The sequence below is a fragment of the Lepidochelys kempii genome, chromosome 28 (genome assembly GCF_965140265.1).
Source record: "Lepidochelys kempii isolate rLepKem1 chromosome 28, rLepKem1.hap2, whole genome shotgun sequence".
Lineage (NCBI taxonomy): Eukaryota > Metazoa > Chordata > Testudines > Cheloniidae > Lepidochelys > Lepidochelys kempii.
The window spans coordinates 5,603,962-5,623,571 of NC_133283.1; the positions used below are offsets into that span (position 1 = coordinate 5,603,962).

A 19,610-nucleotide genomic window follows, 5' to 3' on the forward strand; every position below is an offset into this window, starting at 1 on the left:
AGGAGGCCCAGCTGGAAGTAGCAGTGAGAGGCCCAGCTCAGTGTGCAGCTCAGCCTGCATCACCAAGGTGGCATGCACCATATTGTATGCTGCCGCTGCTGCCTGTAATATGTGTGTGCAGCAGCCTAGGACAGGAGACAGCTACTTGCTTCTACAGTGCTAACAGAGGGCTGGAGGGTATGGGCAAGAAGGGAAGGCTGAACAGGAAGTGGCGGCAGGAGGAGGAGGTGGAGAAGGAGAGAGAGACAAACACCATCTTCTCTCATGTACTTTAGGTACCGTAACCACCATATGATTAAACTGTCAAGATCTTGGGGAACAGACCATGTCAGAGATTTCTCTCTCTGGCTGTGTTACCAACTTGACAAACACTTGAAAGAAGGGGAGGAGGAGCTGGACTTGGTGGCAGAAGGAGGAGGTGGAGAAGGAGAGAGACATTTGAAAGTATAACCATTATTCCCATTCCACTGCAACAAAAAGTACAGGAGATGGGAGCAGCTTCACAATCTCCCAGCACCTACGTGGAGAGAGCACTGGACGGGGATAATTCCTGGCTCTGCCACAGACCTGCTGGGTGACCTTGGGTAAGACCATGGCACTTCTCTGTGCCTTGCATTGCAAACCTGCTTGAGACCCACAACTGCCTAAAAGGCCACAAATTCCTCCAGCCAACATCGCTCTGTGTTAAGAGCTAGAAAATTCACCTCCAAAAAACTATATGAACACAGGATTTAAGGTTGCCCCAAGGTGTCTGGTACCCCTCCAGAAGACTCAAACTTTTAATACCCAGGCAATATAGAGATAAGGCACTCACCAATGTAACCCTAAATCTGACTGCAGGGCTATCCCTAGACATTGTGGTGCCCTACACAGCCCCCCCCCCCCGGGGGCATGGCCCCAGGCCTCCATGGGGGTCTGGCCCCAGGCCTCTGGGGGGGGGCTGTATCCAGTCTGTGGGGGGAAGGAGCAGGCTTGGGGGGCAGGGGAAAAGCACCCCCCAGCACAAGCCAGTGGAGCGGAGCGGGTTGGGGTCAACTCACTCCACTTTCTGACCCCCAGTGATTGCACTGCGGGCCTGACCCTGCACTCACGGGGTGGTGGGAAGTGGAGTGACCCAGCCCCAGCCCCCTCCGTTGTGTTTCCCTGGCTCCCAGCCTTGGGACATGGGGGGAACCAACCCCTAGCATTCACCAGTGGTGTAGGTGGGAGCCGGCAGAGTGGAGCAGGCTGGGGCCAGGTCGCTTCATTTCCCACCCCCTGGTGAGAGCAAGGCGCACCCGACCCTTGCTGCAGTCCCCCAGGACACAGCTCGGGGAAGGGGTGGAGTGGGGGCGCGGTGGAGCAGGGGTGGGAAGCGGTGGGGAGCGGGCTCTGGAGAAGGGGTGGAGTTGGTGCAGGGCAGGAGCAGCTTTCCTGGCCGGCTTAGCTGGCCAGCGGTTCAGGCTGGCCACTGGAGCAGCACACAGCTGCACAGGGCACCAGGAAATGCCCCAAATTTCCTGGTGCTTTATGCAGCTGCATACTCTGCGCATGGGTACGGACGGCCCTGTCTGACTGATGTGAGCAATGACCCAATACTCCCACAGCACACCTATGCGTACCCAGCCATTGCAGATAGCGCCTATCACTTTTAAAGAAACATGGCACAAGACAACTCTAGCACAGCATCCAGCACCTTGTCTTTGCTAAGACGGAATCTGGTTTTAGGTGACCTGCGTGGTACCATTTAAATGTACCTTCTAAATTCTTTTAAATGAAGAAATCTGCGATGTGGAGTTTGCAGATCTATTACCTACACAAACGTACTTGAGGAGCTAGCAACACCCGTTCTACACTCAGACACTGAGCCTGCTCCCCAGAAACAGCCGCACACTTGGTCAATTGAACTCCTCTTTCATCCTTACTCACACAGGTTCCAGCTGACATTCCACATTCACTTACCCATGGTTAAGCACACAGACTGCTCTCAGATCCCACCTCGCTGCTGATCATTTCCCATGGCAAACCGTCCCGTTTCCTCGTGACAACATGCCCAGCTCAGTGCAGAAATGATACAGACTGGAAGCTCAAGGTACACATGCACCTCTTTCCTTTCATCGCACACATCGGGGGGGGGGGGACCTCAGACCCAGATCTTCTCATATCACCATCACACCTCCACCGAGTTGCTCTAACTAACACCTCTACCCTTCTGTGCAGCCACACCCTCACACTGTTGAGTGGAGCTGGAGTGCAGGCAGAGAACGCCCCGTGGCTGTTGCCAGCTCCAGGGGGCAGAGTTAAGGTTACATAAGTGTGTACCAGAGCTCCGTATTTCCTAGTTTTGAGAGGTCTGAGTTTTGCTGAACTCGACCTTCTAGAAAGGCCCAAGGTACCACTGGGGAACCTTACCTCTGCATTAATGAAGGTGTCAGTGAACAGATGAATGTTCTGTAACTAAGCAGGAACGGATGGATTCCCACTCCCATCTGCCATTCACACAGGCAGCAAAGCCCTGGACAAGGCAATTGTCACAGGCAAAGGAACAGGAATGGAGCTGGGAGGTTCCTTAAGTTGCATTGGCATGGACATTAGCTCTCTATTTCCTAGTTTTGAGTGGTTTGAATTTTACTGAACTTGACATTCTGGCAGGGCCCAACATATCGCTGGGCAACCTTAACTCTGCATTAATGAAGGGGTCAATGACCAGATGAATGTTCAGTAAATACGCAGAAAGTGATAACTCCCCATCCCTGCCTGCCATTCACACAGGCAGCAAAGCCCTGGGCAAGGCAACTTTCAGAGGCAAAGAGAAGGGGATAGAGTTTGGAGGTTTTCTGCCTGTCAAGAGTGGGTAGCAGCAAGGGAAGACTGGCAGCTGGTTGTTGGAGGAGTGAAGAGGTTTGAGATATGGTGGGGGCAGCTTTGAGTCATGCTCGGGGACTGGGTAACATGGGTTTGGGGGACACTTGCTTCTTCTGTGCCCCTTCCACATCCTGTTGCGAGTAGAAAATGACCACTCTGCTTTATTTCTTGCCCAATTAAGGGTAACTTTCCCATGCCACTCTGCCACCACGGAGCGGGGATGGGAAACCATTGCTGCACACAGGCGAGCCACATAAGGGCCAGGGCAGAAGCTGCAGTCTTGGAGAAGCCCCTACTGTGATTCCCTGCTCACCCTCAGCGGTGAGATATCTTCCATAATGAACACAGCCTGTGAAAAATATGGGCACAGGAATGATTATGAGCCCCCCCACCCCCTACAGTGCTGTCTCTCCCCAAGAGCCACGTGCCCAGTGTACAGTATGGTCCTGGAACAGTAATTTCCCCTGCCCCTGCTGTTACCATTTTGGGGGTCTTGTGGCTCATGGGTGCTTGCCTGGGGTCAGCCAGTTAGTGACAGGTGTGTGAATAGTGGCTATACTTTAAATCAGTGGTGTCTGTGTTGCAAACACTACTGCTTCTATAAAATGTTGCATTTTGGCTTCACAGATACGCCCTTGGGAGCCCAGCCTCCCTCTTTGTTATCGCCGGCCGAATGGCTACGCAGAATTAGAAAGTGGCCATCAAGAACTAAAGAGAAGTTTCTGCATGAGGTCATGATGCACTCTGCGGCCGAAAAACAAGAATTGAAAGAGTGGCCGGACAGCGAGAAGAGGGACCGAAAGGAGAACGGGGTGCGCCAGAACGAAGCCATGGAGCGGCTCTTAAATGTTATGGAGCGCCAAGCAGTCATGCTCCAGGGGCTACTAGCACTGCAAACTGAGCAGCTCCGCGCCCGCCCTCCCCTGCAGCCATTGTCGGAAAACTCTTTCCCATGCACCCCCCTGACACCGCCAACACACTCTTAGCAACCTCCTGGCTCCAGTCTGTACCCGCTGCCTTCCACTCCTGCCCCATCACAGTCCAGCCCCGCGGACGCCCAGTACCCACTGCACTCAACACCCGTCCCTCAGCAATTTAGCCCTGCTGAAGTACGGTACCCGCTGCACTGTACTCCAAAGGATAAGGCTGGATATGATACCTGGACATACACAAATCTCTAACCACGCCGGGACCCCTTCCCCCCCCTTCCCCCATCTCCCTGCTGGTTGTCCAGGGAATTCGCCCTTTTCAGCAAGGAGCGCCCTCTGCCGGTCAGTGTCTTGCCTGCCGCTGGCCCCGTGCCCATCCTGGTCCCCGGTGCCCTTCTAGATTATGGTTCTTTGCCCTGGCAGTACCCCCTCAGTCTGGGTCCCCCTTCCCCAGGGGAACCCCCAATCCCCTAACCCTCCCTTGCCTCAGTGGCTACTGTCAGTCATCGTCTAGCCCCCACTCCTTGGGCAGACTGCAGTCTGTACCACGCATCATCGGCAAGGGGGGTCAGACCAGCTGCCTCTGTCTAGGTCTGGGCTGCTCCTCTACAGCCTTAGTCCCCTTTTGTGGGCCTTTACCTGGGCCTGCAGCCTGGGGCTCTGCTAGGCTGGAGCTCCCCGGCTCCGTCTGCCCTTCCCCAGCACTGCCCTGCCCTGTCCTGCCCTAGGTACTATCCTCAGCTTCCCAGGCATCCAGGTCCTCCTCTCTCCATGTAGCTAGAGAGAGTGTCTCCTTCTGGCCCACTGCCCTCTTATAAGGGCCAGCTGGGCCCTAATTACACAGGCCACAGCTATGGCTGTTTTCACGAACAGCCCAGCTTTTCCCTCTCTCAGCCCTCTCCCAGGGCTGTTTTAAGCCCTTCAAGGCATGTTGGGGGGACCACCCTGCCACAGCATCCCTGATCCTTTTGGACCCATGCTGCACCCCTCTAATAGCCCTTGTCTCTGGCTGTTCAAATTCAGCCTCCAGGCACTGCGCCTCAGCAGTCCAGCCCTGAGTGAAACTTTCACCCTTCCCTTCACAAATATTCTGGAGCATACAGCACGCAGCTATAAGCATAAGAATATTGTCATCAGCCGGGTCCAGTCTCCCATATAGGCAGCACCAGCGGGCCTTTAAATGGCCAAAAGCACACTCAACAGTCATTCTGCACTTGTCAGCCTGTTGTTGAACTGCTCCTTGCTGCATGGCATTAAGGGGTAGGCAGGGTCTCCCAGGATGACATTGGGGATTTTGGCTTCCCCTATGGTGATCTTCTGGTCCGGAAAGAAAGTCCCTGCTTGCAGTTTCCTGAACAGGCCAATGTTCCAAAAGATGCTTGTGTCATGCACCTTTCTGGACCAGCCTGTGTTAATGTCTGTGAAACGCCCATGGTGATCCACAAGCGCCTGGAGAACCATAGAGAAATACCCCTTGTGATTAATGTACTTGGTGGCTAGGTGGTCTGGTGCCAGAATTGGAATATGAGTGCCATCTATCCCCCTCCACAGTTAGGGAAGCCCATTTGTGCAAAGCCATCCACAACGTCACGCACATAACCCAGAGTCATGGTCTTCCAGAGCAGGATGTGATTACTGGCCCAGCACACTTCTGTCAACACAAGTCCAACAGTCGACTTCCCCACTCCGAACTGGTTAGTGACTGACACCACTGCCACTTGTGATGCGTTGGTGAGAGCGAGCAGCATATTGGTCAACAGTGCGGGATCCATTCCTGAGCCCAAAGAGGCACAATGTGCAGTACAAAAAACCATTGACAGATGGTGCCAAATGCGGATGAAAGCACAGAGATTGCTGGGATGTGAACCAATGCATTATGGGGCATTGGGACAGGACCCAGGACCCAGTCCACGATCGCCTCCACTTTCCCACAACTCTTAGTGGCAGAAGAGGAAGAGATGTTTTCTAGGACAGCAGCCCAGAGTGCACTGCTCCGAACACCGCTGCAAGTGTGAACACGCTATTGTGCGGGCAGCTGACAGTGTGAACACACAACAGCAGTTTCCCTTTAGCGCTCCCTGAGTGGCGCTGTAACTGCTGGCGATGTAACTCTGCCAGTGTAAACATACCTTTACTCTCTTCCCATTGGAGAATAGCTCAGGGCAACAATTTCCCACCGAAGCAAGGACAAATCCTGCAGATAGAATGAGTGGGAAAGCCCACCAAATCTGAGGTGTTTTTAAACAAGCATGGGAGCTTTAGAGAGAAAAGGGGACAAAATCAGTGGAGGAGAATAGAGAAATTGTGAATAAATTGACACCACTGGGGAGCAGCAACTGCTCAGCCCAGACTCCCGGATCAGAAAGAAGACAGCAGCATCCTGTATTTTACCAAGCACTCACTACTCCTGGGGGAATTCTGTGCCAAAAAATTAAAAAATTCTACACACAAGATTTTAAAATTCTGCAAAATTCTGCATATTTTATTTGTTAAAATAACAAAATATAATCATGCCAGTTTCAATTGTTTTGGTAATTTATTCCAAAACACCTGTTACTAAGTACGTCTCTAACAATACAGACACTCCCCCGCCCAAAACCATATTTCCTACACCCCTCAGAAGCAGTGCAAAGGCTTGGAGGAGTCAGGGGCAACAGAGGAGTTGAGGGAGAGGGAAGGAGTCTGGGAGTTAACCTGGTGGGTTGTTTGGTGTAGGTGGGAGAAGTATGGAACAGATATTTTTGGGAGGGGAAGAGATTGTTAGGGAGTTGGGGAGCCTCCCTCATGCAGACCCTAGCTGATCACAAGCCTCTCCCATTCAATCAGGTGCACCTGCCCCTGTCCCTGTCCCTGTGTGTCCCAGCATCACCCATTCCCATGTGTCCCTGCAGCCCCCCTGTGATAAATGAAGGGTGGGGGAGCTCCCTTTTATGGACATCCAGCCAACCAGTTAGCTATAAAATCTCTGTTAGTAGCTGTTCTCTACTTGCTTTACCTGTAAAGGGTTTAAAAGTCCATAGGTAAAAGGAAAGGAGTGGGCACCTGACCAAAAGAAGGCTAGAACTTTTTAAAATTGGGGAAAAAAACTTCCCCTTTTTCTGACTGTGCTTTTCTCCCAGAGACAGGGCTGGAACTATGCTGTAAAAAGCTTTGGGCTGAAAAATCACCAGCTTATACCTAGAAACTACTCATTTGAAACCCCAGATATGTAAGTAGATCAGGAAATGCCTAGGAAGATGTGATTACGTTTATCTCTTTTATTTCTTTATGGCTTGTGGACTGCTCTATGCTAACCCCCGTTTCTTTTTTTTGCTTGTAACCTTTAAGCTGGACCTCAAGAGATCTATCTTGACGCTTAATCCTTGTACTTGTTTTTTTTTAAATCTAGCAAAAAGTTGAAGTTCCAGATGTATTTCCTTTCTTTTGGTTTTTAATAAAATTTACCTTTTTTAAGAACAGGATTGGATTTTTGTGTCCTAAGAGGTTTGTGCCCGTGTTGTTTAATTAGCTGGTGGTGACAGCTGATTTCCTTCGTTTTCTTTCTCAGCTCTTCCCCGGAGTGGGGGTGAAAGGGCTTGAGGGTACCTCACAGGAAGAAATTCCCAAGTGCGCCTTCCTGAGTTCTCAAAGCGGTTTTTGCATTTGGCTGGTGGCAGCATCTACCCACCCAAGGTCAGAGAAAACCTGTAACCTTGGGAGTTAAATACAAGCCTGGAGTGGCCAGTATTAAGGTTTAGAATCCTTCCAGGCCCCCAACTTCTGCACTCAAAGTATAGGAGTGAGGAATCAGCCTTGAAACCCCCCCATGGGTCCCTGAGACCTCCCTTCGCCCTGTCACCATGTGGCCCTGCAGCCCCCCTCCCATTCAACCCCTGGCTCAGTGCTGTCACCCCACTATCTCCTGAGCCAATGCCCCAGTCTGTCCCCCTCACTAGCCATTCTGGACCCCAGTCTGTGACACGCCCCCCGCCGTCCCATGTGCCCCACTCTGTCTGTCCTAACCTGGCTCGGCAGGCAGAGTGCTCTGATGAACCCAGCTGGCTGCTGGCTGGTCTGCTGCCACAGGGGCCTCTGGTGCGTGAAACGTGGAAATGCAGCACTTCTCGGGCAGAATGTATTTTCTGCAGGGAAAAAAAAAGGAATTCTGTGCTGGACGTGAATTCTGCATGTGAGGAGTAACTCACACCCTGCACAAACATCACCTGCTCACTCCCATCTCTTCTCCCTATGTCTCCGAGTCCCAGAGCTGCTGCTGTCACTGACATACAGAGGCTTTAGTGTCCCATTAGTGTTGGAAGGACCCAGTCATTACAGGAGTGAACCCTAATTTCCCCATTATATGGGACAGTCTCAGCTGAGCGGGAAGTAAGAAGGGGAGGAGGTACAAAGGGAAAAAGAGAGAGACTGAACGGGTTCTTGTAGCCATGTTTGCCCCAGGATATTAAAAAGAAGTATTTTTTTTAATTGGTCCTAAAAGAAATTCCCTCACCCACCTTGTCTCTCCAAGAGATCTGAAAGTGGCAGAAGGAGACAAACAGGAAGAGAGAGCTCAGGACTCTAAATCAAACATTTTCAATCCCCTGGAAGAAACTACATTTCCCATCTGCCCATGGGTGGGTGTGTGTTTTATATGAGGGACCACCCCATTCCTCTCACAGCAGCAAGGGGAGACTGCAGCCAGCCCCAGAGGGTCCTTCCCCACCCTGGGATATGTGTGGCGAGAAAGTTTGTGTGTGGTGGGTGCACGGGCTGGGTCCCCAGACAGCTAGAGCCATCTGCAGACTGGAAAGCCAGGGGAACTCCAGCACAGCATGGGGGCTGGGGTAGCAGTTCTGGAGCTGGGCCTCTGCCCCCTCTGGGTCCCATGGCAGATGGCTCTGGCAGCACCAAGTGGGTCCATCACCTCAGGGGCAGGTTTCGGTAGCGTCTGAGATCAGGGTGAGGATTGTGGGGGGTGTGCATGCCCAGGAATGGGGGATTGAATTCACCTCCCCACCCCTCTGCAGAGCCCAGCAACTAGGGATTTACCCAGTGAAGTGAATTTCCCTCTGGGTGACTCTGACCCAGCCACTGAAAGATCCTTGTGCCTTAGGTTCCACACTGACCACAGGAGTTTATTAATACTCCCTCCCTAGACTGCTGGGGTGGCCAGAGTTTATTAGCGTGTTAGGGGAATCATAAGATGACAATTCATTAAGAATGATGATATTTGTGTGTTTATTATTAAATTCCTGGAGACCCACCCCCGCCAATCCCCATCCTTCTTCCAGTGAGCTATAAATATCTAAGGGACTCAGCTCCTGATCCTGCCCCTCCCCACAGTCTACAGCAGCCCTTTTAAGAACAGGCCAGGGAAACATGTAAATACTTTGAACCAAATTCCTGAAGCTGCTGAGTATGCACAAGTTAAAATGAAACAAGGCCCCGTCTCTCCCAGCACGTGGCCCTTCTTGCAAATTAATAGACACTCCCCAAAAATCTGAAACGGCCACTTCATAAGTGATAGAATCTTATTTATCTATTGATTTCTGGGAATTACCAATAAAAGAAAGAACCCAGTGAAGGTCTGAGGGAAAGATCTCATGTGTCTTTACAAATCGGTATAATCTAATTTGGGACTTTATACACTAAATTGACTATTCATGGCCCTATGGTATTGCCTGGTGTCACTTCAGGGCAGAATTAAAGTTGGATGCCTTAGCTGTGAATTTCCAACCCCTAGCATATTGCGATTGCTGTTAAGTGGGTTTGGCAAAATTAATTTTGTCTATTTCTTTTTTTAATTTCAATAGATGATATCGATAGTTATTTTAAAGCCCTTTTTTAATGTTTACAATTTCAGTGTTCAGAGCTGTGGGAAGTTATGGGGGTGGTCAGACAACAATTATTTAATTACAGGTTTCAGAGTAGCAGCCGTGTTAGTCTGTATTCGCAAAAAGAAAAGGAGGACTTGTGGCACCTTAGAGACTAACCAATTTATTTGAGCATGAGCTTTCGTGAGCTACAGCTCACTTCATCGGATGCATACCGTGGAAACTGCAGCAGACTTTATATACACACAGAGAATATGAAACAATACCTCCTCCCACCCCACTGTCCTGCTGGTAATAGCTTATCTAAAGTGATCATCAAGTTGGGCCATTTCCAGCACAAATCCAGGTTTTCTCACCCTCCACCCCCCAACACAAATTCACTCTCCTGCTGGTGATAGCCCATCCAAAGTGACAACTCTTTACACAATGTGCATGACAATCAAGTTGGGCTATTTCCTGCACAAATCCAGGTTTTCTCACCCCCTCACCCCCCTCCCAAAAACCACACACACAAACTCACTCTCCTGCTGGTAATAGCTCATCCAAAGTGACCATTCTTCCTACAATGTGCATGATAATCAAGGTGGGCCATTTCCAGCACAAATCCAGGTTTTCTCACCCCCCCACCCCCATACACAAACAAACTCACTCTCCTGCTGGTAATAGCTCATCCAAACTGACCATTCTCCAAGTTTAAATCCAAGTTAAACCAGAACATCTGGGGGGGGGGTAGGAAAAAACAAGGGGAAATAGGCTACCTTGCATAATGACTTAGCCACTCCCAGTCTCTATTTAAGCCTAAATTAATAGTATCCAATTTGCAAATGAATTCCAATTCAGCAGTTTCTCGCTGGAGTCTGGATTTGAAGTTTTTTTGTTTTAAGATAGCGACCTTCATGTCTGTGATTGCGTGACCAGAGAGATTGAAGTGTTCTCCGACTGGTTTATGAATGTTATAATTCTTGACATCTGATTTGTGTCCATTTATTCTTTTACGTAGAGACTGTCCAGTTTGACCAATGTACATGGCAGAGGGGCATTGCTGGCACATAGAATCATAGAATATCAGGGTTGGAAGGGACCCCAGAAGGTCATCTAGTCCAACCCCCTGCTCAAAGCAGGACCAATTCCCAGTTAAATCATCCCAGCCAGGGCTTTGTCAAGCCTGACCTTAAAAACCTCTAAGGAAGGAGATTCCACCACCTCCCTAGGTAACGCATTCCAGTGTTTCACCACCCTCTTAGTGAAAAAGTTTTTCCTAATATCCAATCTAAACCTCCCACACTGCAACTTGAGACCATTACTCCTCGTTCTGTCATCTGCTACCATTGAGAACAGTCTAGAGCCATCCTCTTTGGAACCCCCTTTCAGGTAGTTGAAAGCAGCTATCAAATCCCCCCTCATTCTTCTCTTCCGCAGGCTAAACAATCCCAGCTCCCTCAGCCTCTCCTCATAACTCATGTGTTCCAGTCCCCTAATCATTTTTGTTGCCCTTCGCTGGACTCTCTCCAATTTATCCACATCCTTCTTGAAGTGTGGGGCCCAAAACTGGACACAGTACTCCAGATGAGGCCTCACCAATGTCGAATAGAGGGGGACGATCACGTCCCTCGATCTGCTCGCTATGCCCCTACTTATACATCCCAAAATGCCATTGGCCTTCTTGGCAACAAGGGCACACTGCTGACTCATATCCAGCTTCTCGTCCACTGTCACCCCTAGGTCCTTTTCCGCAGAACTGCTGCCGAGCCATTCGGTCCCTAGTCTGTCACATGATGGCATATATCACATTGGTGGATGTGCAGGTGAACGAGCCTCTGATAGTGTGGCTGATGTTATTAGGCCCTGTGATGGTGTCCCCTGAATAGATATGTGGGCACATTTGGCAACGGGCTTTGTTGCAAGGATAAGTTCCTGGGTTAGTGGTTCTGTTGTGTGGTATGTGGTTGTTGGTGAGTATTTGCTTCAGGTTGCGGGGCTGTCTGTAGGCAAGGACTGGTCTGTCTCCCAAGATTTGTGAGAGTGTTGGGTCATCCTTCAGGATAGGTTGTAGATCCTTAATAATGCGTTGGAGGGGTTTTAGTTGGGGGCTGAAGGTGACGGCTAGTGGCGTTCTGTTATTTTCTTTGTTAGGCCTGTCCTGTAGTAGGTGACTTCTGGGAACTCTTCTGGCTCTATCAATCTGTTTCTTTACTTCCGCAGGTGGGTATTGTAGTTGTAAGAAAGCTTGACAGAGATCTTGTAGGTGTTTGTCTCTGTCTGAGGGGTTGGAGCAAATGCGGTTGTATCGCAGAGCTTGGCTGTAGACGATGGATCGTGTGGTGTGGTCAGGGTGAAAGCTGGAGGCATGCAGGTAGGAATAGCGGTCAGTAGGTTTCCGGTATAGGGTGGTGTTTATGTGACCATCGCTTATTAGCACTGTAGTGTCCAGGAAGTGGATCTCTTGTGTGGACTGGACCAGGCTGAGGTTGGTGGTGGGATGGAAATTGTTGAAATCATGGTGGAATTCCTCAAGGGCTTCTTTTCCATGGGTCCAGATGATGAAGATGTCATCAATATAGCGCAAGTAGAGTAGGGGCTTTAGGGGACGAGAGCTGAGGAAGCGTTGTTCTAAATCAGCCATAAAAATGTTGGCATCCTGTGGGGCCATGCGGGTACCCATAGCAGTGCCGCTGATCTGAAGGTATACATTGTCCCCAAATGTGAAATAGTTATGGGTAAGGACAAAGTCACAAAGTTCAGCCACCAGGTTAGCCGTGACTGACCGCTATTCCTACCTGCATGCCTCCAGCTTTCACCCTGACCACACCACACGATCCATCGTCTACAGCCAAGCTCTGCGATACAACCGCATTTGCTCCAACCCCTCAGACAGAGACAAACACCTACAAGATCTCTGTCAAGCTTTCTTACAACTACAATACCCACCTGCGGAAGTAAAGAAACAGATTGATAGAGCCAGAAGAGTTCCCAGAAGTCACCTACTACAGGACAGGCCCAACAAAGAAAATAACAGAACGCCACCAGCCGTCACCTTCAGCCCCCAACTAAAACCCCTCCAACGCATTATTAAGGATCTACAACCTATCCTGAAGGATGACCCATCACTCTCACAAATCTTGGGAGACAGGCCAGTCCTTGCCTACAGACAGCCCTGCAACCTGAAGCAAATACTCACCAGCAACCACATACCACACAACAGAACCACTAACCCAGGAACCTATCCTTGCAACAAAGCCCGTTGCCAATTGTGCCCACATATCTATTCAGGGGACACCATCACAGGGCCTAATCACATCAGCCACACTATCATAGGCTCGTTCACCTGCACATCCACCAATGTGATATATGCCATCATGTGCCAGCAATGCCCCTCTGCCATGTACATTGGTCAAACTGGACAGTCTCTACGTAAAAGAATAAATGGACACAAATCAGATGTCAAGAATTATAACATTCATAAACCAATCGGAGAACACTTCAATCTCTCTGGTCACGCAATTACAGACATGAAAGTTGCTATCTTAAAACAAAAAAACTTCAAATCCAGACTCCAGCGAGAAACTGCTGAATTGGAATTCATTTGCAAATTGGATACTATTAATTTAGGCTTAAATAGAGACTAGGAGTGGCTAAGTCATTATGCAAGGTAGCCTATTTCCCCTTGTTTTTTCCTACCCCCCCCCCCAGATGTTCTGGTTTAACTTGGATTTAAACTTGGAGAGTGGTCAGTTTGGATGAGCTATTACCAGCAGGAGAGTGAGTTTGTGTGTGTATGGGGGTGGGGGGGGTGAGAAAACCTGGATTTGTGCTGGAAATGGCCCACCTTGATTATCATGCACATTGTAGGGAGAGTGGTCACTTTGGATGAGCTATTACCAGCAGGAGAGTGAGTTTGTGTGTGTGGTTTTTGGGAGGAGGGTGAGGGGGTGAGAGAACCTGGATTTGTGCAGGAAATGGCCCAACTTGATTGTCATGCACATTGTGTAAAGAGTTTCATATTCTCTGTGTATATATAAAGTCTGCTGCAGTTTCCACGGTATGCATCCGATGAAGTGAGCTGTAGCTCACGAAAGCTCATGCTCAAATAAATTGGTTAGTCTCTAAGGTGCCACAAGTCCTCCTTTTCTTTTTATTTAATTACAGTAAATGTTGAGATTCGAAAAACCAAATCTTTATAACTGTTCAAACACAAATTGTCAATGTCACACGCAAAATATACAGTGTAAACATCCGTAAATCAAACTCAACTTTCTCCAGAAGCATTTCTGTATATTACCTATATAAATATTTTTCATCTTTGTGTGTACAGTGAAATCAACATTTACTGCAATTTATTAATAAAAATCAATCCTTTCAAGTGTACTTGAAATGAAGTACTTTACAGTCTAGGAAGTGAAAGAATTAATGCTTGCTTTGAGGATAATTACACCCTCCCTGGGATGTATTTTACTCTCAGTACTGTAACCCCATCATGAGGTAGCTCCTGTCTGGGAGCTCTGCTGAGGCCAGTGGCATTATGATCAGAAGGGGACACTCTGACACATGAGCAGAGACACATGGGGGAGGGTGGAGGATGAGGTAACGTGGAGGCTACCAGGGTTGAACATGGCCCAGCAGAGTGTGGGGAGCAAACTCCGTCTCAGTCTCTCCTCTCTCCCACCTCCCAGAGACAGTAACACTGATGAATCATTCCCTGAAATCTAAATAGCCCCAGTATGTGAGAGAGTGATTAACGCAGGTGCCTTAGGGCTGCAGCGCCAACCCCCTGCCTGGATGAGGGGGATGAAGAACTGCGGTAGAAACGGGTTAGGCTAGGAGAGGGCACAGCTGATGTGGGACTGGGAGCTCAGTTGACCAAGAGGCCAGAACTTATGCAGGGGGTTGGGACAAGGAGTCAACAGGACTCGGTAGAGGCACTTCTGTGTTTCCCCCTGTTTACCATCCTGCCATGTATTTAATTTAGAAACTTTTCATTCAGATTTAAACACATTGGAGCGAAGCTCTGTTGAGGCGTTTCCACTTACAGTGGTACAGTTTTAATTAGGTGCTTAATCAGTTGCTAATGCAACACAAAGCAGTCAATAATTAGTGTGCTTTCCTTCATTAACTTGACTGTGTGCGGTGCATAGCTTTAAAAAAAAAGATGGTGTGAGTGAGTGTCAAAAGTTCAGGCATTAAGACATGGAAGTTAGGTGTCAGTTCAGTTCTCATGCGTTTATCTCGTTATTTTAATTTCGGTTTTGAATCAGTATTAATACCATGTTGCTTTAATAGCATTAGGGTCTATTTGTATAATAGTTTGGAAGATTTCATCGGATATTATGAACCAGCCATCTTAACCTTTTATTTTGAGATCAGTAAATACTATCCAGCTCCCCACTCCTGAAAGTCTGCAAGCCCTGGCCAGTGGCATGCTCCCTAGAGAGCAAACACCTGACAAGCCCTTTTGCCCTAAAAAGCACTTTGGCTCTTTGACATTGCTTCATCCACCCCACCAGAAAATGCTATAGGTAACCAAGTAATTACAGCGTACCCTCATGAGGTGTAGTTCTACCAGGTATGTGCCAAAATTCAAATGGTTCTGTTTGGTTTATCTTTCATTCAGGTTTGCAATTATTAGATCCCATTTAACAACTGGAACTGAAGTAACCAAATCAAGTTAAGAAGAGAGTGGCCTCGGGCACAGGCAGGGGGAAAACAATAAAGAGAAAGAACTGACTATGCAAAAAGGAACATCCCAAACTATCAGAGCCCCAGACCCCCGTCCAACTGGATCCACCCCAGCCAGGCATATCAAGCTGGGCCCCTGAAAAATCGCCCATCCCGTCTGGCAGTGAACGCCGCATGTTCCAGATGGAGCTATGGTGTGTGTGTCTGCTCCGCTGACATGCTGCTTTGGTACGGAAGCCACCACGGCCACAGGGAGCAGGGACATGGACTCCTACAAAACAAAATCCAACACCGCGTCCCCTCCCACCTCCGCACGGTCTGCCATCCCTTCCCCCACCTCCACATGGCCACTCTCAGCCTATTGCTAACAGTTCCTTCCAGCCTTCAGCTCTATAAATAAATAAAACATGGTGTTACAAAAGGTAGATCCTGCCAGAGCAGCCTGATCTCCTTCTGTGAGAAGGTCACTAATGTTTTGGATAAAGGAAATGCAGTAGCTCTCATCTATCTGGATGTCAGTACGGCATTTGATACAGTTCCACATGGGACATTTAATTAAATTGGAGAAGATGGGGATTCATATGAGAACTGAAAGGTGGATAAGGAACTGGTTAAAGAGGAGACTACAAGGGATCATGCTGAACTGCCAGGCTGTAGGGAGGTCAATAGTGGAGTTTCTCAGGGGTTGGTCTTGGGAACAATCGTATTTAACATTTTTATTAGTGACCTTGGCACAGAAAGTGGGAGTGTGACACAAAGCTGGGAGGGATTGCCAATACGGAGGAGGACCAGATTATCATACAAGAAGATCTGGATGTCCTTGTAAACTGGAGTAATAGAAATGGATGATATTTAATAGTGCAAAGTGCAAGGTCGTGCATTTGAGGACAAACAACAAGTATTTTTGCTGTTAACTGGGGACTTAACAGTTGGAAGTGACAGAGGAGGAGAAAGACCTAGTATTGGCTGATCACAGGATGACTATAAGCTGCCACCGAGATGCAGCCATGGAAAAGGTTAATGCAGTCTTAGGGTGCATCAGGCAATGTAATTCCAGTAGAAACAGGAAAGTGTTAGGGCCATTCTATAAGACACCGGTGAGACCTCATCTGGAATAGAGTGTGCGGTTTTGGTCTCCCATGTTTAAGAAGGATGAATTCAAAGTGGAACAGGTGCAGAGAAGGGCTACTAGGATGATCCGAGGAATGGAAAACCTGCCTTACGAGAGGAGACTCAAAGAGCTTGGCTTGTTTAGCCGAACCAAAAGAAGGCTGCGGGGGGGGAGAGACAGGATCATTCTCTATAAATACCTCAGAGGGATAAGTACCAGGGACGGAGAGGAGTTATTGAAGTTAAGCTCCAACGTGGACCCCAGATTCAGAACAAATTAATATAAACTGGCCATCAACAAGTTTAGGCTTGAAATTAGGGGAATGGTTTCTAACCATCAGAGGAGTGTGGTTCTGGAACAGCCTCCCAAGGGGAGCAGTGGGGGCAAAAGACCTAACTGGTGATGTAGGTCAGGGTCTGTGCAGTGAATGGCACAACAGAGCCACTGATCTCCACGGGCTTCTCTACAGCGCCTGGCACAACAGGGGCTCAGCTGGGGGCTCTGCAACTCCCGCCATTACAGGAGCCCTGATTTTGTTTGGGGTCCCTGCAGCATCTGGCCAAATGTGGGGGGGGAGGATCTCCGTCAGGGCCTGTGCAAGAGCCCAGTACAGTGGTGGGGCATGATGTTGGCCGAGGTCAGTGCAGGGCCAGGCCCAGCGGGGACACAGATCGCAGTCGAGGTCTCTAAAGTGCCCAGACCCCGGAGGCCGCAGTCTGGCCACAGTCGTGCGCTGCCTGGCACGAGGGGGGCCGTGATCTCGGTCCAGGTCTCCGTTTTACCTGGCACAAAGGGGGGGGTCTGATGTCAGCTGGGGTCTCTTCAGTGCCCCAGCACAATAAGGGCGCAGATCTCCGTTGGGGTCTCCACAGCACCTGTCACAACTGCGGGGTCTGACCCGTGTGGGGGTCTCTGCAGGGCCTGGCACAACAGGGGCCCGGAGCTCAGCCAAGGTCCCCTGTAGCCCCCGGCCCGACAAGGTCCCTGCTCTCTGTTGGGGCGCGGGCAGTCCCTGGTGCAACGAGGGCCCCAAACTCGGTCAGGGGTCTGTGCCGTGCCCGGCACGCGGGGGGGGGCTCCTGATCTCAGGCAAGGCCCGAGCCACCGTCAGCCACCATAAGAGCCCTGATCTCAGCCAGACACCTGGGGAGAAAAGCGGGAAGATTTCAAGGAATTGATATCAGTATTTCAGAACTGAGGAGAAACAGGGCACACGCTAAATATTTGCCAATATAAGAGAAAAGAACCAACATCTGGGGAGATTTTATGTCACCCTTCAACCGTTCAAGAGAAAAGAGGGGAAATTTGAGGGGATTATACAGCGATATTCAATGAACAACAGAATGGGATGGATTTCTTCTTGCCACCCCTTCGCATGGCCAGCGGGGAGCTCTGGGTGATGTGGCTTCCACACGGGAAAGGAGCGGGGCTGGAGTCAGAAGGTCACTGGTTGTGGGGTCTGGGAATTTGACTAGCAGGCGGTTGTAGGGGGGGCAGGGGCTGCTGGGTTGGGCGGGACAGGGAGGGGAAAGTAGCTGGGACTGGGAAACCTGGGGGCCGTCTCCATGGGGGGCGCTTGGCTACTGCCTCCCCTTCCTGGGCCAGCAGAGAACGGCCCCCCCAGCCCAGCCCAGAGGTGTCCCTGCCTCAGGCTCTCCCAACCTCTGCCCATTAACCCTCTTCCCATTTCAGAAATCATTCAGGGAAATGATTCCCACCTAAACAAGGACAAGTCGCTGCAGGTAAAACCATGGGGAGGGAAACTCCCCAAACCTGAGATTTGAACTGGACATTGGAGAAGTGGAGAGAAAACAGGGTACAATCGGTGGAGGAGAACAGAGAACGTCTCAGGAATTGAGAGAAAACGGGCGGGGGATCACCATAGATTTTGACCTTTGCTATCTAGAGAGAAAAGGGGAAGGACTGGAGAGAACGTAACACCCTGTCTTGGGCAGCATTGCACGGGGACCTCTGGAGCTTAGTGCATGGGGTGGGCAAACTATGGCCCGGGGGCCGGATCCGGCCCTCAGGGCTTTGGGTCCGGCCCATGGGATTGCCACCCCCCGGGCGCCACGGGCCCGCGCCACTCCCTGAAATGGCCGGCACCACGTCCCTGTGGCCCCTGGGGGGGGGGGGTATCTCCCCTGGCAGCTCCCATTGGCAGGAATGGGGAACCGCAGCCAATGGGAGCTTTTGGGGAGGTACCCACAGGTGAGGGAGGCTCATGGAGCCCTCTGCGCCCCCCCAGAGGGACACGGTGCTGGCCACTTCTGGGAGTGGTGCGGGGATAGGGACAGGGCAGGCAGGGAGCCTGTCCTGACCCCGGTGCACCACTGCTGCCACCTCGGAGCAACTCCAGGTAAGGCAGTGCTGGGCTGGAGCCCAAACCCTCCTGAACCCCAACTCCCTGCCACAACCCCGCACACCTCCTCCACCCCAACCCCTGCCCTGAGCCCCCCCTCATACATCCCACACCCCTCCTCTGCCCCAACCCCTTGCCCTGAGCCCCTTCCTGCACACCGCACCCCGTCCCACACCCCGACCCCCTGCCCCGGCCCTGCATGCAATTTCCCCACCCAGATGTGGCCCTCAGGCCAAAAAAGTGGCCAGGAGTCCTGTGGCACCTTATAGACTAACAGACGTATTGGAGCATGAGCTTTCGTGGGTGGAATACCCACTTCGTTGGATGCACGGAGTGGAAATTTCCAGAGGCAGGTATAAATAGGCAAGCAAGAATCAGGCTAATCAACTACGATACCCACAAGAGGAATAAGGAAACAGATCAAGAGAGCCAGACGCGTCCCAGAAGCCTCCTGCTGCAAGAGGAGCCCAAGAAAGAAACGAACAGCACTCCACTGGCCATCACATACAGTCCTCAGCTAAAACCTCTCCAGCGCATCATCAGTGATGCACAACCCATCCTGGACAACAATCCCTCACTTTCACAGGCCTTGGGAGGCAGGCCAGTCCTCGCCCACAGACAGCCCGCCAGCCTGAAGCACATTCTCACCAGCAACGACACGCCGCACTGTAGTAACTCTAACTCAGGAACCAATCCATGCAAACAAACCTCGATGCCAACTCTGCCCACATATCTACACCCGAGACACCATCACAGGACCTAACCAGATCCGCCACACCGTCACCGGTTCATTCACCTACACGTCCACCAGTGTCATGTACGCCATCATGTGCAGCAATGCCCCTCTGCCAGTACATCGGCACTCTGAGATAGCGCGT

General features: G+C 50.4%; 2 protein-coding genes across 2 annotated transcripts in view; one reads left to right on the plus strand and one right to left on the minus strand.

Moving 5' to 3' along the window:
* The window catches only part of LOC140904255 (zinc finger protein 707-like), a 32,387-nt gene extending 30,322 nt beyond the window's left edge, over positions 1 to 2,065 (plus strand). Inside the window, exons 8-9 of the transcript XR_012156466.1 lie at positions 276 to 584; positions 1,913 to 2,065. The gene's annotated coding sequence lies outside the window, so the exon portion shown is untranslated. The remainder of the gene's footprint in view (positions 1 to 275; positions 585 to 1,912) is intronic.
* The window catches only part of LOC140904238 (uncharacterized), a 45,237-nt gene that overhangs the window by 22,985 nt on the left and 2,642 nt on the right, over positions 1 to 19,610 (minus strand). The window contains exon 2 of the mRNA XM_073326707.1: positions 7,776 to 7,894. The gene's annotated coding sequence lies outside the window, so the exon portion shown is untranslated. The remainder of the gene's footprint in view (positions 1 to 7,775; positions 7,895 to 19,610) is intronic.